The 12,797-nt window shown below is 34.3% G+C and overlaps 1 protein-coding gene across 6 annotated transcripts in view; it reads left to right on the forward strand.

Annotated features, from left to right (window-relative positions):
• The window catches only part of Trps1 (transcriptional repressor GATA binding 1), a 235,803-nt gene that overhangs the window by 58,435 nt on the left and 164,571 nt on the right, over positions 1-12,797 (forward strand). The window lies entirely within an intron of this gene.

Consider the following 12,797-nt stretch of genomic DNA (forward strand, 5'->3'; position numbering starts at 1 on the left):
ATCCTAATGTTCACAGTGAATCAAAATGTTCAGAAAACACTTACTTGAGATTTACACTGTTTAATTTATAAGGTCAGCCCTAGGAAAGACACAGTCCTGCAATCAAATATGTGTTCACACTTGCAATGAGTGTTTCTGGCTCCTCTGATGTTAGCTGCATGCTAATTTATTTCTGGGGCTAGCAGACATCAGCTTCTTTCTGAGCTTTGCTGGCATGGATGTGTGAGTATGGGTGAGTATGTGCATGTTATGCAGGTACATTTGTTAAGTGATGTAAAAATTAGATAATCCATTCTTGCATTGAAAGGGGCAGCATTTTTGAAGAGATCCTCATAATTTTTTTTTAATTATGAGGAAATTGCCCCCCTCACCCACATTCTAATACAGCTAGTTACCAGCTGATTTGGACCAGTGTCTTTTTTCCAGGAACGTGAAGTCATTGTCAGAGAAAACTGAGTTTCCATATGCTTTAGGTAAAGAAAATAATCTCCCAAAAATATAAATATGAATAAAGATATTATTTGATAATGTCAGAATTTAGTTAATATTCAGTGACGCAAGTAAGCTCTGGACAAAGAGACTATTCTGTTCTTGCTTCCCACTGTATCTGCACAATTAAACACTGCTGGCATTTCTAATAGATGCTCAGTGAATGTCTGTATAGATGAAGTCCCCATGAGCATCTTACTTCACAGGAGTTAGAATGAGCTGAGATCTCAAAGGTGAGTTACATTTTAAACTTTCACAATTGTATGGTCTTGGACTTTATTGAGGAAAGGACAGTTGTCTGCTCATTTCAAATTTAATCAACCTCTTAGCATTTTATTTGCTAAGAAATTAAATGGCATGTGCCCCAAGGACATTAAACTACCCTTATGCTTATTTTTATATCCTGATGTAATTTTGCTCACCTGAGAACCTTTAAGGTGCTGAGTACTTTAATCTGTTGTTGAATTTTTACAGAAATATTTGAAATTCAAAGCCTCACCATTTCAGGAGTCACAGCTCAGGAATAGGAAGTATGAAGAAACTTTACTCAAAGTTGAACAACAGGAGCTGGGGATGTTGCTCAGTGGTAGCATGCTTGCCTAGCATGGGTGAGGCACTGGATTCTATCCTCAGCACCAATAAAAATAAAGTAAATAAAATAAAGACATTGTGTCCATCTATAACTAAGAATATATATCGAAAAAACAAATTTGAACAACAGTGGAGGCCTCAGGGATGTGAAAGGAAATAGTCACCTGGCTGCTTATAATTAGATCTGCTGTCAAAGCATCTTCCTCAAAAGCTATTTTGAAGATGGAACAACAGGAGGCCGTTCCCTTATCACTGTAGTATCTTTCAGGTTGTATTTATGTTTATTCATATTATTCATGTTGGGAAACTTCTACCATAATTCTCTGTTACTGCTGTGGAATATTCTAGACATGTGAGCACTTAATATACAAGACTCCCATTAGGATGGCATTACTGTATTCCACTGTGGATCTGTTTTTCTTGCTGTATTATCTTATATTCTTATTTACTTCAACAGTGAACCCATTCTACCATTTTCATCAAAATCTTCAGTGTCATAACTTGTTTCTAGAGTAAGTAGAAGAACTGTTTCCTTACACAGCAACTCTACTACATAAACAAATACTCCGTAGCACTTTGCCAGGTCTCCACACATTGAGAGGAACTTTGAAGCTTTTCTTCTCTCCTCTGTGGAGAGTGAGCTAAACACAGTTCACAGGGAGAAGTGAAAGTAAGCTTGCAATGTGAGGTTGCACTGGGGGAAAATGCCAACTTTGATCCTGCAGGTGGCTGAGAGATAAGCATGAAGTCACCTGCAAAGTGAAGGCCCAAATCTGTGTTTTACTTGAAGCTTGGACCTTTAAGGTGGTGAAAGTGTTTCCACCTTGCGTGCCTCCCTCTGTATTCTGGCAGAAGTAAACCTGAATTTGTCTACAGAAAAGTACTCAGTTTTTACTGACAAGATGTGCATGGATTAATGGAATATTATATGAGCTCGTCATTAGAAAAGCATTTACCATATGAACAGGGAAATAAACCACCATACATGAAATCAGTGGAAAAACACCCACCCCCCAAAAGATGGATTTAGAATTTCAGATACAGGAGTTTTCAATTATAAGATAATACATAGTTAAGTGTTTAACGAAGTAACATGTCTATTAAAGTTAGATCTAACAAATGAAACTATAAATTACCAGAGAGAACCAAAAAAGAAGTAGCATTTTTGATTAAGGAATATTATTATTGAAGCTTGAAACATATGGTGAGATTAAATGAAAGATTAGAAAATGATAGCAAATGAGCTAATCAGAATGAGACATCAGAGCAAGGAGAGAGAAAATATCAAAGGCAGATATAAGGTATGGAAATAAAATGAGGTGCTCCAACAGACAATCAGAGTTCCGGGAGTAAATAAAATAGAGAATGGAGGATAGGCAAGCAGTATTTGGTGAGAAAATAAAAAAAGGATTTTCTAGAACTGATGAAAGATACTAATACACAGATTCATAGCCTATGCTAAGCAGCATATATCCAAATAAATTTAACAATAAACACATTTTTGCAGAAGTTAAAATACTTAGGCACAGAGATCCTTAAGGGCAGTGAGAGACAAATAACAGATCAACTACAGAAAAGATAATTAGATTTACCAACTTTAGCAATGATGGAAACAGGAAGAAGGAAGAATACTACCAAATGTTTTAGGGGGAAAAAAAATCAACCTAATACTGTCAACCCATCACAACTATCTCCCGAGAATAAAGCAAAGGATTTGGATAACTTAAGACCTGGGAAACATCTGGGTACATCTAAACAAACACAGCTTTCATTTATGCATGTTAAATAGAGACAGACTAAGGTATTGAGCAATGTTACTCTGGAAATTTGAAGAGAACATGACCAGAATTTAGATGTTCTAAGATGCTCAAGCTTAGTATTTCATTATGAATTCTTGGAAAAATGAAGGATAACTAATGAAAGAATAGGAAATGAGTACATAATTTCCAAAATTATAGAGGAGAAAAATGGAATAGCAAAATAAAGGACACCTGTAAAATTCAATCTGTCTTTTTAAGCATGTCAAGAAAGGATATATGGGAAAAGTTAGACAAATGGAATTTCAGAAGTAAAATGGGAAAAAAGTTCATATATCACAAATGTCAATAAAAATTGTGGATTAAACTTTCCCCTTACAAGAAATTATCAGACTGTATTAAAAAAGAAAATTCAGCCTTATGCTGTTTATAGGATATGCACCTAAAACACAAGTCTTTGGAGAGTTTGGAAGAAAAGAATAGACTGAGTTAAACCAGCAAATATAAGCCAAGGGAAAATTGAGGGGACTCTTTTAATCCTTTATAATAGACTTTAAGAAAAATGCAAAAGTAAATTTAATTCACTAGATATACAGTTCTAAATGCATGAAATATAAATAAAATAGGGAAAGCAAAAATTGATATAAGAGCTATAGGGAAAATATGATAAACCACAATCTCAGTGGTAAACTACTCTTATTTAATGTTAAGCAGAAAATCTTTTTCAAAATTTTAAGAGATTTGACCAATTAATAAACTTAATTTATCAAATTAATATACTTAATTTATCAAAAATTTAAAAATATAAATTCCACACCAATAATTAGAGACTATACCTGCCTTTCAGTCAGATACAGACTAGCTATAAAGTCTGACACATATTAAGCCAAAAAGAAGTAAGATTTCAGGAAAACAGTATCACACAGAACATTTCCTTTGACTCAGTGCAACTAAATTAGACCTCAGGAACTAAGAGATGAGCATGGACAAAACTGCATGAAGCAAATCTTAATGAAAAGATGCTCACTTTATTAATTTCAGAAGAGATAGACTTTAAGACCAAAAAACATTGTAAGGGTTAGGAAGAGCCGGTGTGTGTGTTTTTTGAAAATGAATTTGGCAGTTCTGACAATAGGATATTCAAATTCTCAGTGACCATGTAATTTAACTCAGGAAAATCCTTTGCATGAGTGTACTGGGAACGTTATGCAAAAATGTTCATAATTGCAATTTTTGAGGAAAAAAACAAAACAAAGTGAAAAATGAACACACAAACAAACAAATGAAATGGGGGAAAAAACCCAACTGTCCATGAGAGATTAATTAAATAATTTATAGAAATTTCATAGGGGGAAATATTATACAGTAGAGAATTTGCATACTGCAGGATGAATTTTATAAGCTAATTTTGGCTGCTTAAAATTAAACAATGAAGATTATTTGCAGTTGGGTAGCATTTTTTAAATAAATTCTAGAATTAGTAAAACAAACTATTATGTATAGTTGTATGTATAATGTACATATATTTATAAATGTTCATACATATTCAACTATACCATAAATATTATTTTTATCATATATATATAAATTCTGCTATGGCTAGCTGTATCTAGAGATTTCTCTTTATTACTGTGTATAGTTATATATATCATGTACATGTATTTATATTCATGTACATATATTTCAGTTGTACCGTAAATGTTTTGTTCTTTATCATATATGCAACCTCTGCTTATGGTTAGTGATATATAGTTTTTTATTAAAATAAGATCCAAGTCTATGATTAAGGTCCACTTTTTAATTTGTTTGTTAACCTAGATAAAAATGCATATGGGTGTATATGTGTTTCTGTGTCATTAGCATTACATGATACAATTTTAAAATAAAATTGAGTCATCGACTCTTATTACTATATATGCCCAGCAAATATATGAGTAAATGCTCAACATTCCTTGTTATTAATTAACTACTTTAAATCAGTAATATCATTACTATCTGCCTAAATATTCAACTATTTATTGTTGGCTTAAAATGTGGAAAAATGCCCATGTGTTTTGGAAACACCTGTCCATTGGAAGATTTATGAATGAGTTTTTAAAATTTTAAATGTTGTTTGTACCTTTTAGATATGAAATATGTAAACTCAGGCTGAAGTAATTAACATTGGATACAGTAGATGATCAGATTAATACAGCTACTGCTCATTCCCTGCCTTAAAAGAACTCTGTGAAGAAAGTTAAAGTGTAGGCTCTGCTAATTTGGAAAAGTAGACTTTTATGACAAGCACTTAATTATCCTCACATCTGAAAATGCCAAGTACACAGAGCATTAGCACAGGGTTTCTAAAAGGATGAGGGCTGTGAAGGTGGCATTTAGGTTTGTGTATGTTACGTGTCGTGTGTTTTTAAACAATGCCTAATAACTCAGTGGCCTGTAATACCTTGATATAGACATAATATTTTAATTGGAAAATTCCTGTTGAGACAGACAGAAATTACCACGGGTATTATAGCCCATCAGGAGAATAGCTGGCAATGCAACCCCCTTTATTTGTATACATTATTTATGAGAAATTTCAGGACTGGCATTGTGGCTCATGGTAGAGCACCTGCCTAGCACATGTGAGGCACTGAGTTTGATCCGCATCACTACATAAAAATAAATAAATAAAATAAAGGTATTGTGTCCATCTACAACTTAAAAAAAAATTTAAAAAAAATTCAGAAAGGTCCTGAAAGCTGAGAAAGAACAGTTATCTAGTTTGGAACAAGATAAATTTTATCCCTGATTTTTGTTTCATATTAATTTGTGTAAATTATTTCTCATTCCCTGTTTGCTTTCTATTTTATGGGAAGACTCATCTTTCTATTTTGAACCTTTGTAGGGATTGCCTTCCTTTTGAAAGTGAATCTTAACTTGAAACTTTTTGGATATGACATTAGTTTTTTTTTTTTTTTTAATTCTTAAGAGGAAGATGATGTTTTATACTCTTAAAGATAAAACCCTCTGCCTCCCCCAAAACCAGTTATTATAAGTGAGGAAGTATTATCAGATTATTTCAATTAAAAATGCAAGATCTATTGCCAAACATAATTTTATTCAGATTTTCAGTTTTTCTTAGATTATATTCTGTAGACTGCTCCTCCTAAGGCTGAATATTCTATTTCCTGCTGGTAAAGGATTGATCTGATTATCCATCAATAATTCTATTTTTGTCTTTGTCCTTTAGATACTCTATCTCCTTTTTTTCATTCCGTCATTCTATAGTGGCAGCCATGTCACATGCCACACATAGATTTATGCACCAGTCAAGTGTATGTTACAAAAATGACTATATTTTTTTAGGTCAGATTGACCCAGCTATGCTTGCATTTAAATATTTAATACTCTTCATGTGATGTACTTGTGTGATAATTTATCTATAATTGTTTGATAATGTCTTTACCAAAAATATTGTTCAAAGTCTAATTGATTGTATCTATCATTTGTCAAGAAAATCTGTGACTCCCACTATTCAAAGTGAAATTCAATTGAAAGGAGAACTTTTCAAATGAGGACATAAATCTCTAGAAGTTAACATTTAAAGTAGAAAAAAGAGCTGTACTGCATACACCACAGCTGTTTTGCTATGGAATTAGAAATTTTTATCAAAGCATTTTATATCTGATTTTTTTCTGGAAGTATTCCTTCTACCTTTATGAATTGAGAAAACAATTTATAATAATCTCTGCTAATGAATGAAATGCTGTTATTGAATGCCACTGTGCATTAGAACATGGAAGGGTTCAGAATAAATGATTTTTTTACATATTACACATGAACATTCTATAAACTAGGATAATTTATAAAACATTTATTCTCACAGAAACTCATAAGTCACTTGAATTAAGTTCAGTGTGGTCTTTTTCTTTTTAACAGTTTTGATAATTTTTTTCCTGGAGAGAAAGAAAGATTTAGCTGCTTAATCAAAGTTTTCCATTCATTTCCTGTTTGCCCCAAAGTGTCAGGGTATTACTCATATTTTATGTAAGTATGTCCCAGATATTGTGTGGGACATACTTTCACTAAAATATCATTTATTTATTATCAGAAATTCAAATTTAACCAGGCGTCCTGTGTTTGATCTGGCAAGCGTATACTAAGGAGGTCTACAAAATGACATCTTTTTTCCTCAGGTAGCATGAGGAGACTGTTTGTTCTCTAGTTGGCGGAGGATACAGAATTTAAATTAATGCAAAGTATACACTATTTTCAGTGTCTTTCAAATTAGTCTGGCTTAATGTAGCCAGAAGTTCTAGGAGTTTGTAAATAATGAAGAGTTTATTCAGAGTACCACTCGAAATGTACCATCTGTAAAATACCTATGTACCTCTTAATATTTCTCTGCTGCTTTATGACTCTACATATTTAATAGGACATCCTGAACATTCCCAGAGCTGGGTTATTCATTCCTTTGGTTATTAAGCAGATATTTAGTGACTCTACTAACATTTTGTGGTAGGGGCAATACAGAAATGGGTCAGCTTTGATCCCGATCTTAGGCAGTTAACAGTGTAACTAAAAATTAAGATTTTAATAGAGGACAATGTATAAAAAGTCCTAAGAGGAACACAAAATTTTAGAGTAACCCAGAGGACACTAGATTTATTCTTGGATTAAATCATTTGGGAAGTCTTTATGGTGAGGGGATAGTTAAGGTGGATCTTGGGAACTGTGGGAAAAATTCCTTGAGTGCCTTTGAAGTTTCTGCATTAATGCTGATAAAATAAAATGCATTTAATAAGTTAGAGGAGAGTCCAAACTAATGTAGTTTCACAATGACTAAATTTTTATTCTTGAGTAATGCTTCTTATACCAAGGTTTGTAATTAATAATCTAACCTTATCTTTGAAGGTATAGCATTATATTTAAGGTCTTCTGAGTGATTATTGAGAATATGACACGTCAGAAAATGTGCCAAACTCTTAGGACATAGTTCCTGAACAAGCTAATAATGTTGCATTAACTATCAAACAGTAGACATGAAACACTAACCATTGAAAAAGCAAAAATAGTGTATCTTGCCCTCAATATTATTTAATGTAAATTGACCTCACTATGCTTCATCATCTTCATTAGCGAAGTGGGAATGGAAATATGCAGCAGTTTGTATACTTGTGGGTAATGTGTATAAATGACCTCAGCACTAAAAAAGACAGAAAGACTATCCTCAAACAATGAAATAAAAAAAAAAAAAGTTTGGGATTGTTCTTAACAATTTCATGTTTATAGTTTGATTTATACAGCTGTTAATGCTTACTCTCAAAATCAGTTGATGTCATATGTGTTTCAAGTGGTAAAATAATGTCACTCATCATAAAAAAACTCATTTGAGATGTTCTACAAAGTGCTGAGTATATATATATATGTGTGTATATATATATGTGTGTATGTACATGTGCTATATATACATGTATATGTGTGCGTGTGTATATCTACACACTGAGAGTTAATTGCAGGCTACCTTATACCTATCTTGAAGATATTTTCGACCATGGCTGCGTGGATACTAGTCAAGGTGTGGTGTGGGGACCAAGAGCATCAGCGTTGTCAGGGAGCTTATAACAAATGCAGAATGTTAGGTCCTAAGACAGACTTCCAGAGTCCAAATCTGGATTTTTAACAAGATCCCCTGGTGATTCCTGTGCATGTTGGAGTTGAGAAGCACTGTTCTCAGGGTTAGTATGGTTAGTGGAAAATTTATAGTGCTCCAAACTTTTGAATATAATGCTTTTTAATATTCTTTTTTTATTATTTATTTAGGATTAATATTAGGAGAGAGGACTTCTTCACATCTTGAGTACTTTGTAGCAAATTACCTTTTCTGCTTCACCTAGTAGTATTCAGTGGCCTGAAAGATTGAACATTTTAGCATTTTACTTCTTCATTGTTGAGCTTTGCTTTACTCCCTCCCTTTTTGGTACCAGTGTTTGAACTCAGGGCTATTTAACCACTGAACCACATCGCAGCCCAGCCCTTTTTCATTTTTTATTTTGAGACAGGGTCTTGCAGAGTTGCTTAGGGCCTTGCTCAGTTGCTGAGGCTGGCTTTGAACTCTTGATCCTCCTGCCTCAGCCTCCTGAGACACTGGGATTACAAGTGTGTGCCACCATCCCTGGCTGTTACTCTCTTTTCATGCATAGAACTTACAGCCAAATCTTAAGATTCTGAAGATCAAGGATAGTAACCACATTATTAAAGCCACAAGGGCTGGAGATGTCTTGAAGTTTATTTGTCAAGTCATTTAGAATAGTGATGTATCTAGTAATGAAATTTTTAGATAGATTCCAGTTCTTGCATTGGTGTCCTCTAGGACCTTGTTGAAAATTCAGATTCTCCAGTTACGACCAGAACATTCTGATATAGGAGGACAAGAAGGCCTTGGAATCTGTATTCCACAGCCTGTTTTGCAAACCATTGTTGTTCTCAGTTTCTTTTCTATCCTATGAAAGACCTTTCCCAATCTCAATGTTTTCATTTTCCATATTGTCAGTAATTTCATTTATTTTTATGTAATGTGAAAAATTTTGGCAGCAGAGGATAAAAAAGTGGAACATGGATCTGGAAGTTAGAAGTCCTGTTTTCTTGACTTGATGTGGATTAAATAAATAGGGCATTTTCTCCACTTTACTATGAAATGGGCTTAACACTTTAGTGCCTCTCGGTTCACCTAGGTGTGAATGCTTTGAACTCTTAAAAGATGTGTGAATTGAGCTTGTTTTTATAAGCTTGTTTTTATAACCATCTTTTCTGTTAACACTGTGCTTTCCTTTTCACTATGAAACCTGGTCCTTCCTGAAAAGTTTCTTCTGTGATTTTTGCCTCCTTCTTGCTTTATACCCATCCCACTCTTATCTGTTTAGACAGTTCCCTGGTACCTATATCATGTATAGTTCCCCTGTCTCATGGATGGTATTGTCTATATTGGTTGAATTGAGAGCTTCTCTGTGGAGCAGATTTGAGGAGTTGCTGAGACCGGTCTGGAGTGAGGAGTTGTCCAATGTGACAGAGACTCTAAAGTAGGAAACCTAGAAGTCTCAGATGCCTGTCTCAGGTGTGATGCTTTGTACAAATTGCCCATCTGGGAGGGTCCTGGGACCTCATATTATTTGGGAAGAGGTATGGATCAAATAATGGGTAAAGAATGTTTTTATTCATCTATTTGGTGAAAGAATAGGGCTGACTCAAGAATATTTCTAGATTGCAAAATAAGTAGATATTGAATCTAATCTTAATGACTTAGATGTATGACTAGATACATCATGTTCTGAACTGCTTTGATGAATACGCTCACAGACTTTCCCCAGCTCCCAGCACTTTAATAAAACACAGGTAATGAATGCCTTTATTATCTCTGTTGCTCAGGATTGTAAGACTCTGGGTTTAACCACTATTGATGAAAAGGAAGTAAAGCTTAACAATTAAGCAATAAACTGCAAAATGCTCAGTCTGAAGCCTTTGAAGCAAAAAAGGCGCAGGACATATTCCACCTGGCAATGTCCTAAAGAAAAGTCTAGGAAACACATTTGGTTTTAAAAATGGTATCTGTCATGGTTGAGTTACATGGGGAAATGGAAAAGATGATACCAAAATACTAATTAGGATTTACACTGGTTAACCCTGTTTACTTACTTATTACCTGAGTTGATGTTCACAAAGACATATCAAGACACACTATTTTCATTTTAGAGACTAGGAAACTTGAGGTTCAGTTAATATTCCAAGTCACACACACAGTATGAATTGAAGCTCAACTACTCTGTTTCAAGAGTCTGTGCTCTTCATCGTGTTTCCAGTAAGAACTGAGAATTTGCCTTTTGTGGTGTTGGGGGGGTGCTGGGGATTGAATCTAGGGTCCTGCACGTGCTGGACCAGTACTCTACCACTGAGCTTCACCCGCAAATCTGCCCTCTTAAAATAGTTTTGCCATGGTGGTACTCTATGATTTTGATTTTCTTCTCTGTATGTTGATTCTTTCTCTTTCTTGTTGGCCTAGTATTTAGTCTTTATTTCTTGAAACAGTGTCACTATATTCTTTAGAAATTTTTGCACTAGAGTTGCCCATTTTGGTAGAAGTGACAGTGGCAATTTATAATCTTAATTTATAGGCAGGAGTCTCATTAGAGATTCAAGCAGAGATCTCACCATGCCAGAGAACCACAGACTTACTATGCTGGGGCAGTGAGTTCATTAGAACTATGTTAGGGTGAATGTCAATCAGAGCTTGCTGATGTGTTTCCCGAAATGGATTTATTTTTTAATTCTCATAGCTCGATAGGTTTTATAGATATCTTTAGTAGGGTATTTCTTGTTTATGTTTTGCCTTTATCCACTTCTATGCATTTTTGTCTGCACTTTCTCGCTTCATAAACAGACATGGTTATGGTAAGAATGTTCCTTGGATGAGGTGTCCACAGATTCTAAGACCTGAATCTTAGTTCTTTTCTGTTGTCCTTTGTGATCTTAATCCTGTCTTGATTTTCTAGCTGTGACTTTTGGTGACAAGAGTCTTACTCTTGGTCATAGACATTTTGCCTTAAGGAACGGGTTACCTTCACTTGAGAAAGTTAATTTTATTATGATATTTTTATGGTCAGTTCATCAGCGTATCATTTGTCATTTGTTGTACTTTCCTACTTAAATGAAGGAAAATAGAAAAGATTGAAAATAATCCTTGGTTAAAAAGTAAAGTTAAATTTATTATATTCAGTGGAATTTAAAATTTTAACATGAATTACATTAAATATTCTCAACAAATACTTATTGAGCTTTTGTTGTTTTGCATCTTTGAATTTTGCATCTATAAAATGGAAAAGTTCTTTTGGAATTCCCACTGTCATACATGTCTTATAAGGAAACCAAGTTAGTAAATCAGAAAGTATCACTGTCCCAAAGTGACTACAACTTGCCTTTGACCATGCTGCTCCCTGCTTATTGCTTCCTTTAATCTTTGAAGATTGCCACCATCTTCATGGAGACCAGCAACACTCTCTTGATGGCCCTTCCAGCTCGTTGATTGCCTTGCTTCCTCATCTCTGTTCCTCTTTAGCTGCAGTGGCCTCTTTACAATGTCTCAGACTTGCTAGAATGGGCTTCTCTCCCCCTTCCTCTTCCTCCAACAGGAATAGCTCCTTTTCATCCTTTGATTTTATTTCCTCCCTAAGAAAGTTTGCACTGACTACTCTAAGCAGCCTCCTTCCCCTGCCACCGTCCATCCATTTCATTCTCAGCATGTCACCCTTTGTACTTACATATTTATATGTAATGTCATTTGAAGCTTGCCATTTCTGCCTGTATACAAGTCTGTTACCAGGTGGACAAGGAATATGTATCTTTCATTCACCTATGTGTACCCAGTGCCTGGCAATGTAGTGTTTTTGATGATTATCTAAAATGACATAATATGACTCCACATCTTTAAGTGATGACTTAGAAAACTTATGTTGTTACTTTGTGGGTCACTCAGCACAGTTTGTCAGGAAGTAGAAAGTGTTTCACATAATATTTGTTTATAGAGCTAAATAAGGCTTTTATAGCTAAAGAAAGAATGCCTTATTCCAAGTTGTTTGTGTACCTTTCTGGTATGCATTTTATAATGCAGTACCTTGGTTTTTCTTTGTTAATCAAACATTTGTCCTAATATAGCAGAAATTCTTCTCTCTCTAGCAGAGGAGATGCTGTGCAGTTTAACAATACAGTCTCCTTATTTTATGCGTTTTAAAAAGAAAACACATGTGCGCTCTTTTAATAAGCATGTCTTTACAGCAGCTATCATATGCTGTTGACACCCAGCAAAGATATCTATGTCCTTATAAATAGGTAGAATTTGTTTAGAAAAATCTAAGTTCTTAAATGCATCTTACTTTTTAGATTATGTAGATCAGACAAACCATACTTCATTGACTCAATGAATTTAAATTT

Source organism: Sciurus carolinensis, chromosome 1 (genome assembly GCF_902686445.1).
Source record: "Sciurus carolinensis chromosome 1, mSciCar1.2, whole genome shotgun sequence".
Lineage (NCBI taxonomy): Eukaryota > Metazoa > Chordata > Mammalia > Rodentia > Sciuridae > Sciurus > Sciurus carolinensis.